Below are 20,357 nucleotides of genomic sequence, written 5' to 3'. Positions count from 1 at the left end.
AGGAGGAGGAGGATCTGGAGGTTATAGGAGAGGAAGAGGAGGATCTGGAGGTTATAGGAGAGGAAGAGGAGGATTTGGAGGTAAGGGTTATAGGAGAGGAAGAGGAGGATCTGGAGGTTATAGGAGAGGAAGAGGAGGATCTGGAGATTATAGGAGAGGAAGAGGAGGATCTGGAGGTAAGGGTAATTGGAGAGGAAGAGGAGGATCTGGAGGTTATAGTAGAGGAAGAGGAGGATCTGGAGGTTATAGGAGAGGAAGAGGAGGATCTGGAGGTTAGGGTTATAGGAGAGGAAGAGGAGGATCTGGAGGTTATAGGAGAGGAAGAGGAGGATCTGGAGGTTATAGGAGAGGAAGAGGGGGATCTGTAGGTTATAGGAGATGAAGAAGAGGATCTGGAGGTAAGGGTTATAGGAGAGGAAGAGGAGGATCTGGAGATTATAGGAGAGGAAGAGGAGGATCTGGAGGTAAGGGTTTTGGGCGATGAAGAGGAGGATCTGGAGGTATGGGTTATGGGCGATGAAGAGGAGGACCTGGAGGTAAGTGTTATGGGCGATGAAGTGGAGGACCTGGAGGTAAGGGTTATGGGCGATGAAGAGGAGGATCTGGAGGTTATAGGAGATGAAGAGGGCAGTAACATATCAAATAAAACTGCTAACTGCCTGGAAAAGCTGTATGAGTGACTCACCATGTGTTTGAGCTATGGGAGATTGATTCATTCTAAAAGCACAAATGACAACAAGCATCTGGTTTAACCTGATCAAGGTGTTTGTCCCAGATGTCACACCATTCCCTACATAGTGCACTATATTTATATAGGCCTCTGGTATAAAAACAAAAAAAACATGTAGTGCACTAAATAGGGAATAGAGTGCCATTTGGGACACAAGAAAGGACTTAGTGGAATGGAATGCATTCTCCTCACTTTCCCTTGATGAGTCCTTGATTGAAACTCTTGGTGGTTTCTGGGGACATACTTTTTTAACTGATTAGTTGGTTTAACACGGATATGAACTTAGATTGTCAGTTTGATTACTGTATTGGGTTGTTTGCTAAATATTTATGATCCGGGGCTTTGCTTTCCTAACGTTAGTGAGCTAGCTAATGTTAGCCACCTAGCTGGAATTTGTAACATTTCATATGTTTTGCAATTTGTATCATATTGTATGTTTTGCAAATTCTGAAAATGTTGATGTTTTGCAAATTCATAACATATAATACAAATTGTCATTCGTAAAACATATCATACTAAATGGGGGTGATGGATCTCCACAAATGAATACATACCATGTGAAAAGTAACATATCATACTAAATGGAGTGTCTCGGAATGCTCTGAGACCAGGATGCTACCAAACACACGCTCATGTTCACCTTCAGCGGGCCGTGAGGTGCGAGAAAGCCAGCGCAGACCGTCACCGCAGTGAGGCCCCGGTGTTTGCACCGGGGGGACCGGGTCTGGCTCTCGACCCGAAACCTGCCCCTCCGCCTGCCCTGCCGGAAGTTGGGGCCTCGGTTTGTGGGGCCATTTAAAGTCCTGAGGAGAGTGAACGAGGTGTGTTACAGGTTACAGCTTCCCCCCCGATTACCATATTAACCTCTCGTTCCATGTGTCTCTCCTCAGGCCGGTGGTGGTTCGCCCGCTCCGGGAGTCTAAGGTGCAGGAGGTTCCTCCGCCCCCTCTGGACATTGAGGGGGCCCCAGCGTATTCCGTTCGCTCCATACTGGATTTGAGGAGTCGGGTGAGGGGCCTTCAGTACCTTGTGGAGTGGGAGGGGTACGGTCCGGAGGAGAGATGCTGGGTTCGGGTGGAGGACGTGTTGGACCCTTCTATGCTGAGGGAGTTCCACTGTCTCCGTCCGGATCGCCCAGCGCCTCGCCCTCCGGGTCGTCCCCGAGGCCGGTGTCGGCGCGCTGCTGAAGCCGTGCGTCAAGGGGGGGTACTGTCACGACTTCTGCCGAAAGTCGGTTCCTCTCCTTGTTCTGGCGGCATTAGGCGGTCGACGTCACCGGTCTACTAGCCATCGCCGATCCACCTTTCATTTTCCATTTGTTTTGTCTTGTTTTCCCCCACAACTGGTTTACTTTCCCTCATTACTTGTCGTGTATTTAACCCTCTGTTCCCCCATGTCTTTACGTGATTGTTTATTGCCAGGTTGGCACGCTTCCGGCTGGTGTACGCCGGGATTTGTTCTGTACCTGTGCTTTGTGGCAGCCGGTACTTTGCACTTGGTTGTGTGTACTTTTTGCTGCTTGTTCTTTGGGCATTTTGTTATTTTTGTGACGCGGTTGCGTCCTGTTTTAAATATTGCCTGAGTAAAGTGCTTTGTCCACTCATCTTTACTCTCCTGCGCCTGACTTCCATGCACCAGCTACACCCACCCATTTTTACACTGCTGCTACATTAGTCTATAGACTATCTCTGAGTTATATGGAAGTTGTAGACCTATAGGCTATCTCTGAGTTCTTCTTAGGGCTGAAATCCCGTTAACGGGATTGACATGACAACAGCCAGTGAAAGTGCAGGGCGCCAAATTCATAACAACAGAAATCTCATAATTAAAATTCCCCAAACATACAAGTATCTTTTACCATTATAAAAGGTAATCTTGTTGTTAATCCCACCACTGTGTCCGATTTCAAATAGGCTTTACAGCGAGAGCACAACAAACGATTATGTTAGGTCAGAACCAAGTCACAAAAACACAAACAGCCATTTTTCCAGCCAAAGAGTGGAGTCACAAAAAGCAGAAATAGAGATAGAATTAATCACTAACCTTTAATCACTAACACTAATAGGACTTCATGTTACACAACACATGTATGTTTTGTTCAATAAAGTTCATATTTATATAAAAAAATGTCAGTATACATTGGCGCGTTATGTTCAGCAGTTCCAAAAACATCCAGTGATTTTGCAGAGAGCCACACCAATTTACAGAAATACTCATTATACATGTTGATGAAAATACACGTGTTATACATGGAAATATAGATAAACTTCTCCTTAATGCAACCGCTGTGTCAGATTTCAAAAAGGCTTTACGGAAAAAGCAAACCATGCAATAATCTGAGTACAGCGCTCAGACAAGAAATACATATATCCGCCATGTTGGAGTCAACAGAAGTCAGAAATAACATTATAAATATTCACTTACCTTTGATGATCTTCATCAGAATGCACTCCCAGGAATCCCAGTTCCACAATACATTGTTGATTTGTTCGATAATGTCCATCCTTTATGTCCAAATAGCTACTTTTGTTAGCAGGTTTGGTAAACAAATCCAAACTCACGTGTTCACTAGTTCTAGACGAAATGTCAAAAAGTTCCGTTACAGTTCGTAGAAACATGTCAAACAATGCATAGAATCAATCCTTAGGATGTTTTTAACATACAACTTCAGTAAGGTTCCAACCAGAGAATTCCTTGGTCTTCAGAAAAGAAAAGGAACGGGAGTTACCTCTCATGTGAAATGCGCGTGACCAGCTCGTGACTGCTGACAGACCTCTGACTCATTCCCTACTCATTCAGCCCCCCTTCACAGTAGAAGCCTGAAACAACGTTCTAAAGACTGTTGACATCTAGTGGAAGCCTTAGGAAGTGCAACATGACCAATATCCCACTGTATCTTCAATAGGGGCTGAGTTGAAAAACGACCAACCTCAGATTTCTCACTTCCTGTTTGGATTTTTTCTTAGGTTTTTGCCTGCCATATGAGTTCTGTTACACTCACAGACATCATTCAAACAGTTTTAGAAACGTCAGAGTGTTTTCTATCACAATCTACTAATAATATGCATATATTAGCAACTGGGACTGAGGAGCAGGCAGTTTACTCTGAGCACCTTCTTCATCCAAGCTACTCAATACTGCCCCTGCAGCCATAAGAAGATATGGACGTTATAGGTCTACTGCTAAATTGACCTATAGGCTATCTCTGAGTTATAGGTCTACTGCTACATTGACCTATAGGCTATCTCTGAGTTATAGGTCTACTGCTCCATTGACCTATTGACTATCTGAGTTATATGGAAGTTATAGGACTACTGCTACATTGACCCTTTGGCTATCTCTGAGTTGTATGGAAGTTATTGGTCTGCTGCTACATTGACCTATAGGCTATCTCTGAGTTATATGGAAGTTATAGGCCTACTGCTACATTGACCTATAAGCTATCTCTGAGTTATATGCTCTCATTTATTTATCCGAAATATAAATCATACCTTACCTTTGAAGAGCTTCTTTTGTTGGCACTCCAATATGTCCCATAAACATCACAAATGGTCCTTTTGTTCGATTAATTCCATCGATATATATCCAAAATGTCAATTTATTTGGCGCGTTTGATCCAGAAAAAAACAGCTTCCAATTTGAGCAACGTCACTACAAAATATCTCAAAAGTTATCCGTAAACTTTGCCAAAACATTTCAAACGACTTTTGTAATACAACTTTAGGTATTTTAATAATCGATCAAATTGAAGACGGGTCAATCTGTTTTCAATACAAACTAACGCAACTTTTCTAGTCTTGCGCAACTCTCAAACAGTACACATAACGTTACCCTGTTCCAAGATGGCCGTACTTGTTCATTGCACAAAGGAATAACCTCAACCAAATTCCAAAGACTGGTGGCATCCAGTGGAAGTGGTTGGAACTGCAAACAAGTGCCTTAGAAATCTCGTTTCCCAATGAGAACCCATTGAATAGACAGTGACCTCAAAAATATTTTTTCTGAATGGTTAGTCCTCGGGGGTTTGCCTGCTACATAAGTTCTGTTATACTCACAGACATGATTCAAACCGTTTTAGAAACTTCAGAGTGTTTTCTAACCAAATCTACTAATAATATGCATATCTTATATTCCCGGCATGAGTAGCAGGAAGTTGAAATTGGGCACGCTATTTGTCCAAAAGTGAAAATGCTGCCCCCTATCCCAAAGAGGATTTATTAAGAGAGAGTGTTTTGAATATAGATGTTACCTTTCTGGTTATTGCCTTCTTTTGTCAAGCCAGATCTTCCAAAGGTGTGAGAGTAGCAATCTTTACCAAGGATCACCTTCAGTGCTCAGTTGTCTCCACCAAGTCTGTCCCTGAACATTTCAATTTTCTGTTTTAAGCATTAAACTTTCAAATAGCTCTTCGTTGACTGTTGCTGGGTGTTATTGTCCTCCATCAGTCCCGGCCTGTACCCTACCTGCCCTAAGCACTCTCCTGGCCCCTTACACTAAGTATGAATTTGTCCTACTACAGTAGGTGACCTAAACTGGGACATGCTTAATTAACCCACCTGACCAAGTCCTAAAGCAATGGGACTCCCTACATCTTTCTCAGATTATTACCAATCCCACAAGGTATGACTCCAAACACCCAGAAAAGGCTACTCTCCTTGATGTTATCCTAACAAATAATCCTGATAGGTATCAGTCTGGTGTTTTCTGTAATGACCTTAGTGATTACTGTTTTACAGCCTGTGTTTGTAACGGCTGCTCAGTGAAACGACCTGTCCTGATTTGTCATAGACGCTTGCTAAAAAACTTTAATGAGCAAGCCTTCCTTCATGAACTGGCCTCTGTAAAATGGTATAGAATCAGCTTGATCCCCTCTGTCAAAGACACTTGGACCTTGTTTTTGATATTTTCAGTGGTATTGTTAACAAACACGCCCCCATAAAGAAAATGACAACTAAAAACAGGTTCAACCCCTGGTTCAACCGTGATCTGGCAGAGTTACTCCACCTCAAGAATTCCATTTGGCAAAAGGCTTGTAAACACGTATACTAAGGCTGACTGGCTCTAGTTCAGGCACATGAGAAATAACTCAGGCTATCCGGAAGGCCAAAGTTAGTTACATTAAGGAGCAGTTCTCTCTCTGTGGGTCGAACCGCAAGAAGTTCTGGAAAACGGTTAAAGACCTGGAGAGTAAACCCTCCTCCTCACAGCTGCCCATGTCCATTAATGTTGATGATGTGGTTGTTACTGACAAGGAGCACATGGCTGAGCTCTTTAATCACCACTTCATTAAGTCAGGATGCCTATTTGACTCCGCCTCCCTGCCTGTCCAACATTTCCTCAGAGCAGCAGTATATTTAGGTTATACAGTATCAGAGCAGCAGTATATTTAGGTTATACAGTATCAAGGCAGTATCAAGTGTGTGTGTGTGTGTGTGTGTGTGTGTGTGTGTGTGTGTGTAGTGGTAGTTTTGTGTAGTAGTTTTGTATCACACAGTTACAGTAGCTTGTTCTGTATTCCTGTCAGTTACAGTAGCTTGTTCTGTATTCCTGTCAGTTACAGTAGCTTGTTCTGTATTCCTGCCAGTTACAGTAGCTTGTTCTGTATTCCTGTCAGTTACAGTACCTTGTTCTGTATTCCTGTCAGTTACAGTAGCTTGTTCTGTATTCCTGCCAGTTACAGTAGCTTGTTCTGTATTCCTGTCAGTTACAGTAGCTTGTTCTGTATTCCTGCCAGTTACAGTAGCTTGTTCTGTATTCCTGTCAGTTACAGTACCTTGTTCTGTATTCCTGTCAGTTACAGTAGCTTGTTCTGTATTCCTGCCAGTTACAGTAGCTTGTTCTGTATTCCTGTCAGTTACAGTAGCTTGTTCTGTATTCCTGTCAGTTACAGTAGATTGTTCTGTATTCCTGTCAGTTACAGTAGCTTGTTCTGTATTCCTGCCAGTTACAGTAGATTGTTCTGTATTCCTGTCAGTTACAGTAGCTTGTTCTGTATTCCTGTCAGTTACAGTAGCTTGTTCTGTATTCCTGTCAGTTACAGTAGCTTGTTCTGTATTCCTGTCAGTTACAGTAGCTTGTTCTGTATTCCTGCCAGTTACAGTAGCTTGTTCTGTATTCCTGCCAGTTACAGTAGATTGTTCTGTATTCCTGTCAGTTACAGTAGCTTGTTCTGTATTCCTGTCAGTTACAGTAGCTTGTTCTGTATTCCTGCCAGTTACAGTAGCTTGTTCTGTATTCCTGTCAGTTACAGTAGCTTGTTCTGTATTCCTGTCAGTTACAGTAGCTTGTTCTGTATTCCTGTCAGTTACAGTAGCTTGTTCTGTATTACTGTCACAGTTACAGTAGCTTGTTCTGTATTCCTGTCAGTTACAGTAGCTTGTTCTGTATTCCTGCCAGTTACAGTAGCTTGTTCTGTATTCCTGTCAGTTACAGTTGCTTGTTCTGTATTCCTGTCACAGTTACAGTAGCTTGTTCTGTATTCCTGTCAGTTACAGTAGCTTGTTCTGTATTCCTGTCAGTTACAGTAGCTTGTTCTGTATTCCTATATCACAGTTAAACTCATAAATCACCTAATGGGTACCGTTTATAATTTCATTTTAATAACCAGGTTGCAAATCTTCTGAGTGAGTCTCAGTTTACTGCTTGCGGAAAGATGAGAACGAAGCACAATCTACTGCTTGATAAACAGTGAGAACGAAGCACAATCTACTGCTTGATAAGCAGTGAGAACGAAGCACAATCTACTGCTTGATAAGCAGTGAGAACGAAGCACAATCTACTGCTTGATAAACAGTGAGAACGAAGCACAATCTACTGCTTGATAAACAGTGAGAACGAAGCACAATCTACTGCTTGATAAACAGTGAGAACGAAGCACAATCTACTGCTTGATAAACAGTGAGAACGAAGCACAATCTACTGCTTGATAAACAGTGAGAACGAAGCACAATCTACTGCTTGATAAACAGTGAGAACGAAGCACAATCTACTGCTTGATAAACAGTGAGAACGAAGCACAATCTACTGCTTGATAAGCAGTGAGAACGAAGCACAATCTACTGCTTGATAAGCAGTGAGAACGAAGCACAATCTACTGCTTGATAAACAGTGAGAACGAAGCACAATCTACTGCTTGATAAACAGTGAGAACGAAGCACAATCTACTGCTTGATAAACAGTGAGAACGAAGCACAATCTACTGCTTGATAAGCAGTGAGAACGAAGCACAATCTACTGCTTGATAAACAGTGAGAACGAAGCACAAGCTACCTTCTCATTTCCTTTTCAATGTGTGACCAGCCTCGTCAGATCAAATAACTTCAGCTATGAAATGACAGCGTACAAAAAGCTGCTGAGAAGGCAGTGTGGTGTCCTACTTTTAAAGTGGGAATAAGGTGCCATTTAGGGCAACCAGGAGCGTATATATTCATATCCATACTGCAGCTGCCAATCTCTGCTCTTAATGATTTCATAGCTGTGGAAGAACAGAGAGAGAGAGAGAGAGAGGCAGGATAAATTGATTCATAGCTGTGTAGTAGTAGACCTAATCCCAATTGAGATGTTGAAAACCCACAAATGTCGTTGAGTTAAAGCTGGAAGAGTGGGCCAAAAGTCCTCCACAGCGATGTGAGAGACTGATCAACAACTACAGGAAGTGGTTGGTTGGAGTCATTGCAGCTAAAGGTGGCACAACCATTTATTGCGATGTGAGAGACTAATCAACAACTACAGGATGTGAGAGACTGATCAACAATTACAGGAAGTGGTTGGTTGGAGTCATTGCAGCTAAAGGTGGCGCAACCATTTATTGAGTGTAAGGGGGCAATTGTTTTTTCACACGGAGGATTTGGGTGTTGCATAAGAGTCGTGTGTATAGGTGGTAGGGAAGTCAGGTGCAGGAGAGTCAAAATGAAGTGTAAATGGAGTCTTTTAATAAATGTCCACAGAACATGCTCCATAACACTAAAACGACAGACATGAAAAAACATGGGTACGAGGACCCGACGCGCACCTATACAACATAAAACTACACTGACAATAAAACAATCTCTGACAAAGACATGAGGGGAAACAGAGGGTTAAATACACAACAGGTAATGAATGGGATTGTGAGGCACACCTGAACTCCATCACTACCCTGATTACTCCCCCTTTATCTGGCACTCTCTAGCATCACTCTTCAGGCAGTATTGGTTCAGTTTATGTCCAGATGTATCTCTTGTTTTGTGACTCTCCATGTTCGTTATTAATAAACCATCTGCACCTGCTTCCTGACTCCCTGTGTCTACGTATTTTCAAAGATGAGACATTGAGGATTATAAATACTGTTTTGTCATACAAGCAAGCCAAACACCCATTAGTCCAGATTTGCACTTCACATTTCCATATCATAAAGCTCCTGTCGTATAATAGTGTCAATGTTCACTATGCAGCGGTGAATTGGCCATCTGGCAATTATAGCAAATACGGTCTTCTGTCAGATGAAGTATTTTGTCTTCTCCTTTAGTCTAATAATTATTCCATAATCTCCAAACTGTTCCTTTTTGATGGATGATGTTTGCTTTATAAATGTTTTATGTTCTAAATCTAGAAGATGACAGAATGCTAAGGAAATTAAACCCGGGGTGCTATAAACAAAACAACAACAAAAATACATTTGGATTGAATATTTTAATAAACTAATGTTAGACTTAAGCAACCATTAAGCCTTTAAACACTCATTGGACAATAATTGTACAAATAAAATTCCTTTTATGGCAGAGTTGACATGAATCCAATTAGTTGCATTTTCAAAACAATATATAAAAATGAAGGACTTTGTTCCTTAACATGCGTGGTAGCTGATTCTTTGGTCTATCAAAATATATAGTTCAAATTGTCTTAATATTAAAGACAAATATTTGTGGGAAAAAAGTTGATTGTCCCTTTGTTCAAGAATCCCTGAGCTCTAAAACAGCAACGTTTTCTCTCAGCCTCACGACAAAATGTCCACAAAAAAGACATGTGTGTGTGTGTGTGTGTGTGTGTGTGTGCGCATACATGCATGTTTGCAATTTCAATACATTAGTCAGGAGCCAGACAGCCAGTGAGCCAGTCAGCCACACACACACAGCTCTCTGAACTAAACTGCCAAGTGCTGGGAGAATGTGTGTGATCAACAACCCAAGTAGAGAATAATTTACTCTGCTTCTGGAAGCCTGCCAGATCAGATTAGACTATTCTATGGTCGTGGAAACAAATTCCCAATGTCTCCTCGGTTAAGTTCCAAATGGGACTCTATTGTAACGATTTTCTTCTTCCTCTGACGAGGAGTATGAAATATCGGACCAACGAGCAGCGTGGTAAGTGTCCATAATATATTTATTAAACTGAACACAGAAAACAAAAGAACAAGAGATGTAAATGAAGGGCGACTCTGGCAGCTCCGGAGTGAAGGGCGACTCTGGCAGCTCCGGAGTGAAGGGCGACTCTGGCAGCTCCGGAGTGAAGGGCGACTCTGGCAGCACCGGAGTGAAGGGCGACTCTGGCAGCACCGGAGTGAAGGGCGACTCTGGCAGCTCCGGAGTGAAGGGCGACTCTGGCAGCACCGGAGTGAAGGGCGACTCTGGCAGCACCGGAGTGAAGGGCGACTCTGGCAGCTCCGGAGTGAAGGGCGACTCTGGCAGCTCCGGCGTGAAGGGCGACTCTGGCAGCACCGGAGTGAAGGGCGACTCTGGCAGCACCGGAGTGAAGGGCGACTCTGGCAGCTCTGGAGTGAAGGGCGACTGGCAGCACCGGAGTGAAGGGCGACTCTGGCAGCTCCGGAGTGAAGGGCGACTCTGGCAGCACCGGAGTGAAGGGAGACTCTGGCAGCTCCGGAGTGAAGGGCGACTCTGGCAGCTCCGGAGTGAAGGGCGACTCTGGCAGCACCGGAGTGAAAGGCGACTCTGGCAGCACCGGAGTGAAGGGCGACTCTGGCAGCACCGGAGTGAAGGGCGACTCTGGCAGCACCGGAGTGAAGGGCGACTCTGGCAGCTCCTGACTGATGGGCGGCTCTGGCAGCTCCTGACTGACGGGCGGCTCTGGCAGCTCCTGACTGACGGGCGGCTCTGGCAGCTCCTGACAGACGGGAGAACCTGGAGGGAGGAGATGGAGAGACAGCCTAGAGACCTACAGGAGGCCTGGTGCGTGGAGGAGGCACCGGATGGACCGGGCTGTGGGGGAGCACTGGAGCTCTGGTGCGCAGCCTTGGCACCACTCCTCCAGGCTGGTTGACCACTTTAGCCCGGCCCTCCAGAGTGCAGGTACAGGTTGAACCGAGCTGTGGGGGAGCACTGGAGATCTGGTGCATACCACTCGCACCTCTCCCTTAGGCTCAATGCCCACATTCGCCCGGCACGGGCAGAGCGCAGGCATAGGACGCACTGCACCCTCCCAGCGCCCTGGAGACACAGCACGCAGAGCCGGCGCAGGATACCCTGGGCCGAAACGACGTACCGGAGATCAAACATGCTGTGCCTGCACAATACGCCCTGGCTGGATGCCCACTCTCGCATGGCACTTGCGGGGGGCTGGCCTATAGCGCACCGGGCTACTGGCGTCACCTTGCTCTTGACCGCATAACACGGTGCCTGACCAGTACTGCGCTTCTTCCGGTAAGCATGGGGAGTTGGCTCAGGTCTATCGCCTGACTCGACTCCACCAATCCACCCCCCCCCCCCCCAAAAAAAAATGTGGGTCTGCCTCTTGTGCCTGTTGCACTGCCTTACCTCATGACGCCGCCGCTCAGCTTTCGCTGCCTCCAGTTCTTTAACAGTCAGTGCTGTTACTGTCAGTCAGTCCTGTTACTGTCAGTCAATCCTGTTACACTGCATGACAAACACACGCATCAGTCAGCCAGCTGCATGGTGACTCACCAACAGGGAGCCCACTGCACAGAGACTAACTCACCAACAGAAGTAGTGTCCTATGTTTGACCTAAAGTAGTGCCCTGTTTGACCTAAAGTAGTGCCCTGTTTGACCTAAAGTAGTGTACTGTTTGACCTAAAGTAGTGTACTGTTTGACCTAAAGTAGTGCACTGTTTGACCTAAAGTAGTGTACTGTTTGACCTAAAGTAGTGCCCTATGTTTGATCTAAAGTAGTGCCCTATGTTTGATCTAAATTAGTGCCCTGTTTGACCTAAAGTAGTGCCCTATGTTTGTTCTAAAGTAGTGCCCTGTTTGACCTAATGTAGTGCCCTGTTTGACCTGATGTAGTGCCCTGTTTGACCTAAAGTAGTGCCCTATGTTTGTTCTAAAGTAGTGCCCTGTTTGACCTAAGCTAGTCCACTGTTTGACCTAATGTAGTGCCCTGTTTGACCTAATGTAGTGCCCTGTTTGACCTAAAGTAGTGCCCTGTTTGACCTAAAGTAGTGCCCTGTTTGACCTAATGTAGTGCCCTGTTTGACCTAGTAGTGCCCTGTTTGACCTAATGTAGTGCCCTGTTTGACCTAAGCTAGTCCACTGTTTGACCTAATGTAGTGCCCTGTTTGACCTAAAGTAGTGCCCTGTTTGACCTAAAGTAGTGCCCTGTTTGCAGAGTGTCATTTAGGAGACTCTAACTCTCCCTTGAACTTTGTGGTCAACAGAAAGAGGGTGCTGACTGTTCCCTTTGAAGATATTTGACTGTACTGTATTGCTATAGAACGATTATGTTCCTTGTTATTTTTGGTTGAGATACATTGAGCTTTGACTTCATGGGAATACCCTGTTAATCTTTCTGTGATCCTGCTATAGTCTTGTTCACAAGCACTGGTGGAAAAGTACCCAACTGTTCAACTTGAATAAAAATCATCCCCCGCGTTCAAAGAAAATGACTCAAGTTAAAGTAAAAGTCACCCAGTAAAATGCTACTTTAATAAAAGTCTAAAAGAATTTGGTTTTAAATATACTTAAAAGTAACATATGGAACCATTTTCTTGTATTTTTCATTTACGGAAAGCCAGGGGCACACTACAGCATGCATACGTTATTTACAAACGAATAATGTGAGTTTAATGAGTCCGCCAGCTCAGAGGCGATAGAGATGACCAGGGATGTTCTCTGTTTAATGAGTCCGCCAGCTCAGAGGCGATAGAGATGACCGGGGATGTTCTCTGTTTAATGAGTCCCCCAGCTCAGAGGCGATAGAGATGACCAGGGATGTTCTCTGTTTAATGAGTCCGCCAGCTCAGAGGCGATAGAGATGACCGGGGATGTTCTCTGTTTAATGAGTCCCCCAGCTCAGAGGCGATAGAGATGACCGGGGATGTTCTCTGTTTAATGAGTCCCCCAGCTCAGAGGCGATAGAGATGACCAGGGATGTTCTCTGTTTAATGAGTCCGCCAGCTCAGAGGCGATAGAGATGACCGGGGATGTTCTCTGTTTAATGAGTCCGCTAGATCAGAGGCGATAGAGATGACCAGGGATGTTCTCTTGAACAGGACTATTTTCCTTTTCAAAACGTAACGAGTTCATTTGGGTGTCAAAGTAAATGTATGGAGTAAAAGTGCATTATTTTCTTTAGGAATGTAGTAAAGTCAAAATTTAAAAAAGTAGTCAACAAATATAAACAGTAAATTAAAGTACAGATACCCTAAAAAAAGACAAAGTCATTTAAAGTATTTTTACGGAAGTACTTTACACCAACGACAAGAAGGCCTGTGAATGTTTGAGCCAGACTATGGACTACTCTACCACCACTCAACCTTTATGGAGGTTGCTTCATGAACACAACTAACATGCAAGGAAAACACGTTCAGCTGTTAAATACTAGTACTTTAGATAATGCTAGTGCTTCTACTTTAGATAATGCTAGTGCTTCTACTTTAGATAATGCTAGTGCTTCTACTTTAGATAATGCTAGTGCTTCTACTTTAGATAATGCTAGGGCTTCTACTTTAGATAATGCTAGTGTAACAGTTGTTGAAGTACTATGTGAATTTCACCAGGTTCATATATCAATATGTTGTGTTGATTTGTTATGCATGCCTGCATCCTGGGAGAAGGGGAGTGTGTACTTACGTTTTGCCCGGCGTGCTCGTGCTCAAATCATTTTGATGCACTGAGAGAGGTAGGCACGCTTTTTCTGTCTTCAGAAAAGTTTGATTCTTTTAAGTACAAAGTCATACACACAATGTTTTGTTCATGAATAATGATGTATATTTAGAGGTTACTCATAAGTGGATGGTATTGTTAAGATGCACTTGTAATTGTACTTTTTAGGATGATATCAATATTCTGAATTCAACATGTGGTTAATAGCTAGCTAAGGTATTAGCAGGCTATTGTATGTGTGAACGATGGCTAGCTCCTCGAATGATCCCAGTCCCTCCTATTGTGCATCTGTTGTAGAAAGAGGCGACGATTCTCAGAACAGATGTGCTCTACAAATGTTTTATTTCCTTTTGGATGCAGGTATGTGGTTTTATCAATGTAAAATATGTTATGTATAATAAGGAGAGAGTGTATTAATTTTTGTATTCCAAATCATTTTGATGCACTGAGAGAGAAAGAGGCGACGATTCTCAGAACAGATGTGCTCTACAAATGTTTTATTTCCTTTTGGATGCAGATGCAAGATGCAGAGAGTCAGTTCTGCTTGATTAAAACTACCTGATCTCCAAAGTCCACGTTTATGGTCTCTATCAACCACACACAACGCAGAGTTACAGCGGTGTAGTATAGCACCGGCTACATTGGTGCCGTGACCCGGATTCATCGTTGATCGACGTCAGCTCAATCACCGCGGCGCTGCTGCTCTAGAGACTAAAAATATCATTGAGGTACTCTTGCCGCCTTGTGGCAGAAATCGGAACTACAGTTTTTTTTTTCTTTTCTTTTTTCTGACAACGATGTATTGAGAGCGCTGTTTATCGTTAACCAACATAGAAGTGTGTTCATCAACAGACATTTTAACGTAACTTTAGTGGCATGGCATCTTATAATGGTGATGAACCCAAATTCACTGCTGGGAGGGGGAGGTTTTTCTCATACTCTGATCAAACCCCGGTAAAGTGTGTAGGTGCAGGAGGTTCCCCCATGTTTTGCTCCACAAAAAAATTGGATGAAAGCCCTTCATCTAGTGTTAATCCAAATGCCCCTGTAGATGGTCTAGCTGAGCTGGTCACTCAGCTGGCCCGGGAAATAGGGAGCTCCATTAGGGAAGAACTACAGAGTGGCAGGTCCAGTACTTATGAGCCACCAGTAAGTACAGAAAAGATAAGTGATCATCATTCAGACTCAGTAGGATATGTAGATCTCAGTCAAATTAAGTTCATCATGCAATCAGACATAAAGGAACCTCCTACATATAGAGGAGATGGTACAGACAAATGCTCCATTCATGAATGGGAGGAGTTGATGAGAATATACTTGAGGAGAAAGGGTTGTCTTGTTGGGGAACAATCAGATGAGTTGATTAGTCGATTATCTGGCAAAGCAAGAGACATGGTAAAGATAAATTTACGCAATGAGACAACAGTTGATCCTACAGAGAAGCCAGAGATTGTATTTGACATTCTGAAACAGAATTTCAGTGAATTGGCCTATTCGTGCATGCCCTTGGCTGATTTTTACAATACTAAACCTGTACCCGGAGAGGCTGTTATGGAGTACTGGGTTCGATTGAACAAGGCTGTAGATGTCGCTGACGAGGGCCTTAAGAGACAAGGACAGAAGATTGACAGCTCCAACTCTGATGTCGTTAGGATGTTTGTAACATACTGCCCTGACCCCAAACTGGCAGCAGTATTCCAATACAAGTCTGCTGAGAAATGGACTGCGAGTGAAGTACAGGAGAGAATCTATGAACATGAACGCCGCAGGAAGGCCACCATGTGTCAATCTACCGCTGTATCCTCAAAGCAAGTAACAGTACATCCCCAGATAACTCCATGTGAAGGCGGGGTCAATGCTGGTACGTGCAGTGACACTTCTCTCACATCAAGCGCCAAACAAGATGGGCAGAGTGCAAGTATCGAGAGACTCATTCACCTGCTTGAACGTACCTTAGAGAAGAGCATACCACCCGTTATGGTTTCACAGACACAGGCCAAGGCACCATCTTTCCCCACCCAGCCCTTCAGGCGTAGGGAATGCAGGGTTTGTGGCTCAACAGATCACTCCACTGTGATGCACTGTAGACATGAGAACCTGTGCCTCCTGTGCTTTTCCCCAGATCATTGGAAGTCAAATTGTCCTAAACCGGGGGAACGCTATGCCAATCCCGGTGGTGAAAGACGCCCACCACAACAGCAGAGAAACTCACCACCACAGCAGCAACCGTTAAACTGACACGCCCACAGGTGAAGGGGGGAAATGTGGGTGTTCAACTGTCTACCCCCAAGAAAGAATTTGATGATCTTGAGAAAACGTATGAGATTTTGTGCTCTGATGCGAAAGAAGGAGAGAAAATTGTTATGTTAGGTTCACAAGAAGTTGAGGCTTTTTCAGATTTGTTTTACACCTCTGTGTCTGTACATGGGAAAGTGCAGCTTAAGGGCATGCTTGACACTGGGTCTATGGCCTGTACATTAAGTGAACATGCGGAGCAGAGACTTTTGGAAGCAGGTGCCCTTCCTCAGCATTATCAGCCTCCCACAGAGTTAGTATTAGTGGGGTGTGGGGGGAAGAAGACCTCAACAAAGTGTTTCTATGATTTGGAGATGCAAATCTATGGGATTGATGTTAAAGTGCCCACTCTAGTTGTTCCTGGACAGCGTGATGATCTCATCCTGGGATCGAATGTCATTAAGCATCTATTGCATGAGATGAAAGGCACGGATGAATACTGGAAGCTCGTCAACAACATGGATGGCCAGACCCACTCACCAGAGGGTGAGCAGTTTCTGCAGATGATGACAAGTGTCACAAGATGGAAGGGACAGCAAGTCGATGGCAAGATTGGGACAGTGAAGCTCACTCAAGCTGTGACTCTTTCGCCCAAGACTGAACACTTAGTTTGGGGTAAACTTCCTAAAAATGTGGCATTGTCTCCAGGCAGCACTGTAATAGTCGAACCTACCAGGTCAAAGGTCATGCCCAGAAACATACTCGTGGGTAGAGTTATTACACCCATGTGGGGAGATGGCTGGGTGCCTTTAAAGGTAGTAAACTGTTCTGACAAACATCTCACCCTAAGACGTAACATGAAGTTGGCAGATGTGTCTACATGCTTGGCTGTTGAGGATGCAACAATATTTCAGGGCCTTCATGAGGTGAGGAAAACCCCAATGGAACAGAAGCAGGATGACAATGGCTGCCACAATCTGAAACAAAGACTGTCTGATCTAGGATTAGTAGACATTGACATTGATGGATGCCAGGTAGCTGACCAGTGGAAGGAAAAGCTTGTGAATACCATCACAAAATATGAAGACATCTTCTCAAGACATAATCTGGACTGCGGAGAAGCCAGGGGTTATGTTCACCGTATCCACCTGGTTGATGACAGACCCTTCCGGCTACCATACAGAAGAGTTCCGCCTGCTCATTACCTGAAGCTGAGAAAGGTATTGACAGATATGGAAGAAGTAGGTCTTATACGCAAGTCAGTTAGTGAGTATGCCTCCCCTTTAGTCATGGTATGGAAGAAAGACGGGAGTCTGAGGTTATGCACTGACTTCAGGTGGATGAATGCACGAACGGTGAAGGACGCTCATCCCCTTCCTCATCAAGCAGATTGCCTCGCAGCCCTTGGTGGCAGTGCATTTTTCAGCACCATGGACTTGACCTCAGGATTTTATAACATTCCAGTTCACGAAGAGGACAAGAAGTACACAGCCTTTACCACACCAATGGGACTTTATGAGTACAATCGCATGCCACAAGGTCTGTGTAACAGCCCGGCCTCTTTCATGAGAATGATGTTGAGTATATTTGGGGACCTAAACTTCTCAAATCTCCTTTGTTACTTAGATGACTTGTTGGTCTTTGCACCCACCGAGGAACAGGCTCTACAGCGACTTGAAGTTGTGTTTAGCCGTCTAAGAGCCAACAATCTCAAGCTAGCACCCAAAAAATGCCACTTTCTACGAAGAACAGTGAAATTCCTCGGACATATCATTAAAGAGGACGGTGTGTCAGTGGATCCTGAGAAGGTGGAGGCCATTGCCAAGATGAGCCAAGCTCAGCTGATGGAGGCAGATGGATGCACTCCCTCTGCTCGGAGGCTGAAATCCTTCTTGGGTATGGTATTATATTACCAGCACTTCATTCCTGACTGTTCTGCTATAGCCAGACCTTTGTTTGCACTCACTGGGGGTCAAAAGAGAAGAGGAAGAGATGGGAAGAAGGGCAACAGTGGGATTTTCCGGAAGCTGACGCTATCGGATTGGACTGAGGAGTGTGTCGTTGCATTCCAGAAGCTGAAGGATGCTCTTTTGAATTGTGTCATGCTAGCTCACCCTGATTTCGAGAGGCCGTTCATTCTCTTCACTGACGCTTCCTTGGATGGTCTTGGGGCTGTGCTTTGCCAAGTACCTGAAGGTGAAGATAAGGCAAGGCCCATAGCATTTGCGAGCAAGACACTGAGAAGGTACCCGGCACACAGACTTGAATTTCTAGCACTGAAATGGAGTGTGTGTGAGAAATTCAGTCACTGGCTTAAGGGGCACGAGTTCACTGTCTGGACAGATAGTAACCCGTTAACGTACATCATGACAAAACCCAAGCTGGACGCTTGCGAGCAAAGATGGGTTGCCAAGCTGGCACCGTACAACTTTGATTTGAAGCGTATCCCAGGCAGCAAGAACACAGTAGCAGATGCACTGAGCCGCGATCCCTTTGCAGTGACTGTCGCGCAGAGACTGATGAGGGAGTCCTACCTAGCACTTCTGTCTGAGGCTGTTGGGACACTGAATGATGATGTCCAAGATGCCTTCCGTTGGGCTTCTTATCCCCAGGAGATAACCTCTTTGACCACTGCTGAAGTGAAGGCCATATGTCAGCTCCATATTGACTGGGAATGTTCAATGGAGATGCAAGCAATCCAGCTTGGTTCCAACACCCAACGGCTGCTTTCTCCTGGTATTGACACTTTGCCTGAACTCTCGCACGAGGAACTTCGAGATTTCCAGCTGCAAGACTCTGTGACTTCCAAGGTCATCCCTTTCGTCTTCAATAAGAAACGGCCCACCAGACGAGATCGATACAGTGTTTCTTCTAAAGTGTTGTTGCTGATGAAACAGTGGGATCGCTTGATCCTAAGAGAGGGAGTTCTGTATCGTGTCATTAAGGAGAGTCACACAAACCGGAGAAGGTTCCAGTATGTCTTGCCAGAGGTGTTGAGACTCAAAGCGATGACTGGCATTCACGACCTTGCAGGACATCAAGGCCAAGCTAGAACTCTAGCTCTGGCCAGGCAGAGATTTTTCTGGCCGGCAATGGAGAGAGACATCAAGGAGTATGTGCGCTGCTGCCAGAGATGCGTTCTAGCAAAGACACCAGAGCCAGCGGCTAGAGCCCCGTTAGAGAGCATCAAAACTTGCTCTCCCATGGAGTTGGTGTGTTTGGATTTTTGGACAGCGGAAGACAGTAAGAAGAACTCAGTTGATGTTCTGGTGGTGACTGACCACTTCACTAAACTTGCCCATGCATGGCCATGCAGAAACCAGACAGCCAAGCAAGTAGCTCGTAAACTGTGGGATAATGTCTTCTGTGTCTACGGCTTTGCATCAAGGATCCATACTGATCAAGGCGCAAATTTTGAGAGTGAGCTGAATTCAGAATTAAGCCTTGAGCTTGGTAGGTTATTTTGTTGTTTTACAAGGTTGGTGAAATTCAGGAGGGGTGAATGTAACAGTTGTTGAAGTACTATGTGAATTTCACCAGGTTCATATATCAATATGTTGTGTTGATTTGTTATGCATGCCTGCATCCTGGGAGAAGGGGAGTGTGTACTTACGTTTTGCCCGGCGTGCTCGTGCTCAAATCATTTTGATGCACTGAGAGAGGTAGGCACGCTTTTTCTGTCTTCAGAAAAGTTTGATTCTTTTAAGTACAAAGTCATACACACAATGTTTTGTTCATGAATAATGATGTATATTTAGAGGTTACTCATAAGTGGATGGTATTGTTAAGATGCACTTGTAATTGTACTTTTTAGGATGATATCAATATTCTGAATTCAACATGTGGTTAATAGCTAGCTAAGGTATTAGCAGGCTATTGTATGTGTGAACGATGGCTAGCTCCTCGAATGATCCCAGTCCCTCCTATTGTGCATCTGTTGTAGAAAGAGGCGACGATTCTCAGAACAGATGTGCTCTACAAATGTTTTATTTCCTTTTGGATGCAGGTATGTGGTTTTATCAATGTAAAATATGTTATGTATAATAAGGAGAGAGTGTATTAATTTTTGTATTCCAAATCATTTTGATGCACTGAGAGAGAAAGAGGCGACGATTCTCAGAACAGATGTGCTCTACAAATGTTTTATTTCCTTTTGGATGCAGATGCAAGATGCAGAGAGTCAGTTCTGCTTGATTAAAACTACCTGATCTCCAAAGTCCACGTTTATGGTCTCTATCAACCACACACAACGCAGAGTTACAGCGGTGTAGTATAGCACCGGCTACACTAGTGCATCTACTATGGAAAATCCCTACTGCAGTATTAATCCTGTTCATAG

At 44.4% G+C, this 20,357-nt stretch overlaps 2 long non-coding RNA genes and 1 pseudogene across 2 annotated transcripts; all 3 read left to right on the top strand.

Moving 5' to 3' along the window:
* Nucleotides 1-5,202, top strand: part of LOC149970178 (uncharacterized) — a 122,582-nt pseudogene extending 117,380 nt beyond the window's left edge.
* An 8,506-nt stretch (nucleotides 5,203-13,708) lies between these two features.
* LOC149970177 (uncharacterized) lies at nucleotides 13,709-14,353 on the top strand. The gene is made up of 2 exons (XR_016493758.1): nucleotides 13,709-13,799; nucleotides 14,238-14,353. It is a non-coding gene; the product is annotated as an uncharacterized LOC149970177 (long non-coding RNA).
* Nucleotides 14,354-19,561: 5,208 nt separating this feature from the next.
* On the top strand, nucleotides 19,562-20,234 carry LOC149970176 (uncharacterized). Its single transcript, XR_016493757.1, has 2 exons — nucleotides 19,562-19,680; nucleotides 20,119-20,234. It is a non-coding gene; the product is annotated as an uncharacterized LOC149970176 (long non-coding RNA).
* Nucleotides 20,235-20,357: the final 123 nt, after the last annotated feature.

This window comes from Oncorhynchus mykiss, chromosome 30 (genome assembly GCF_057628025.1).
Source record: "Oncorhynchus mykiss isolate SJ-2025 chromosome 30, ASM5762802v1, whole genome shotgun sequence".
NCBI classification, from domain to species: domain Eukaryota; kingdom Metazoa; phylum Chordata; class Actinopteri; order Salmoniformes; family Salmonidae; genus Oncorhynchus; species Oncorhynchus mykiss.
Note: the sequence above shows the minus strand (reverse complement) of the source record. Positions and strands in the feature narration are given on the sequence as shown.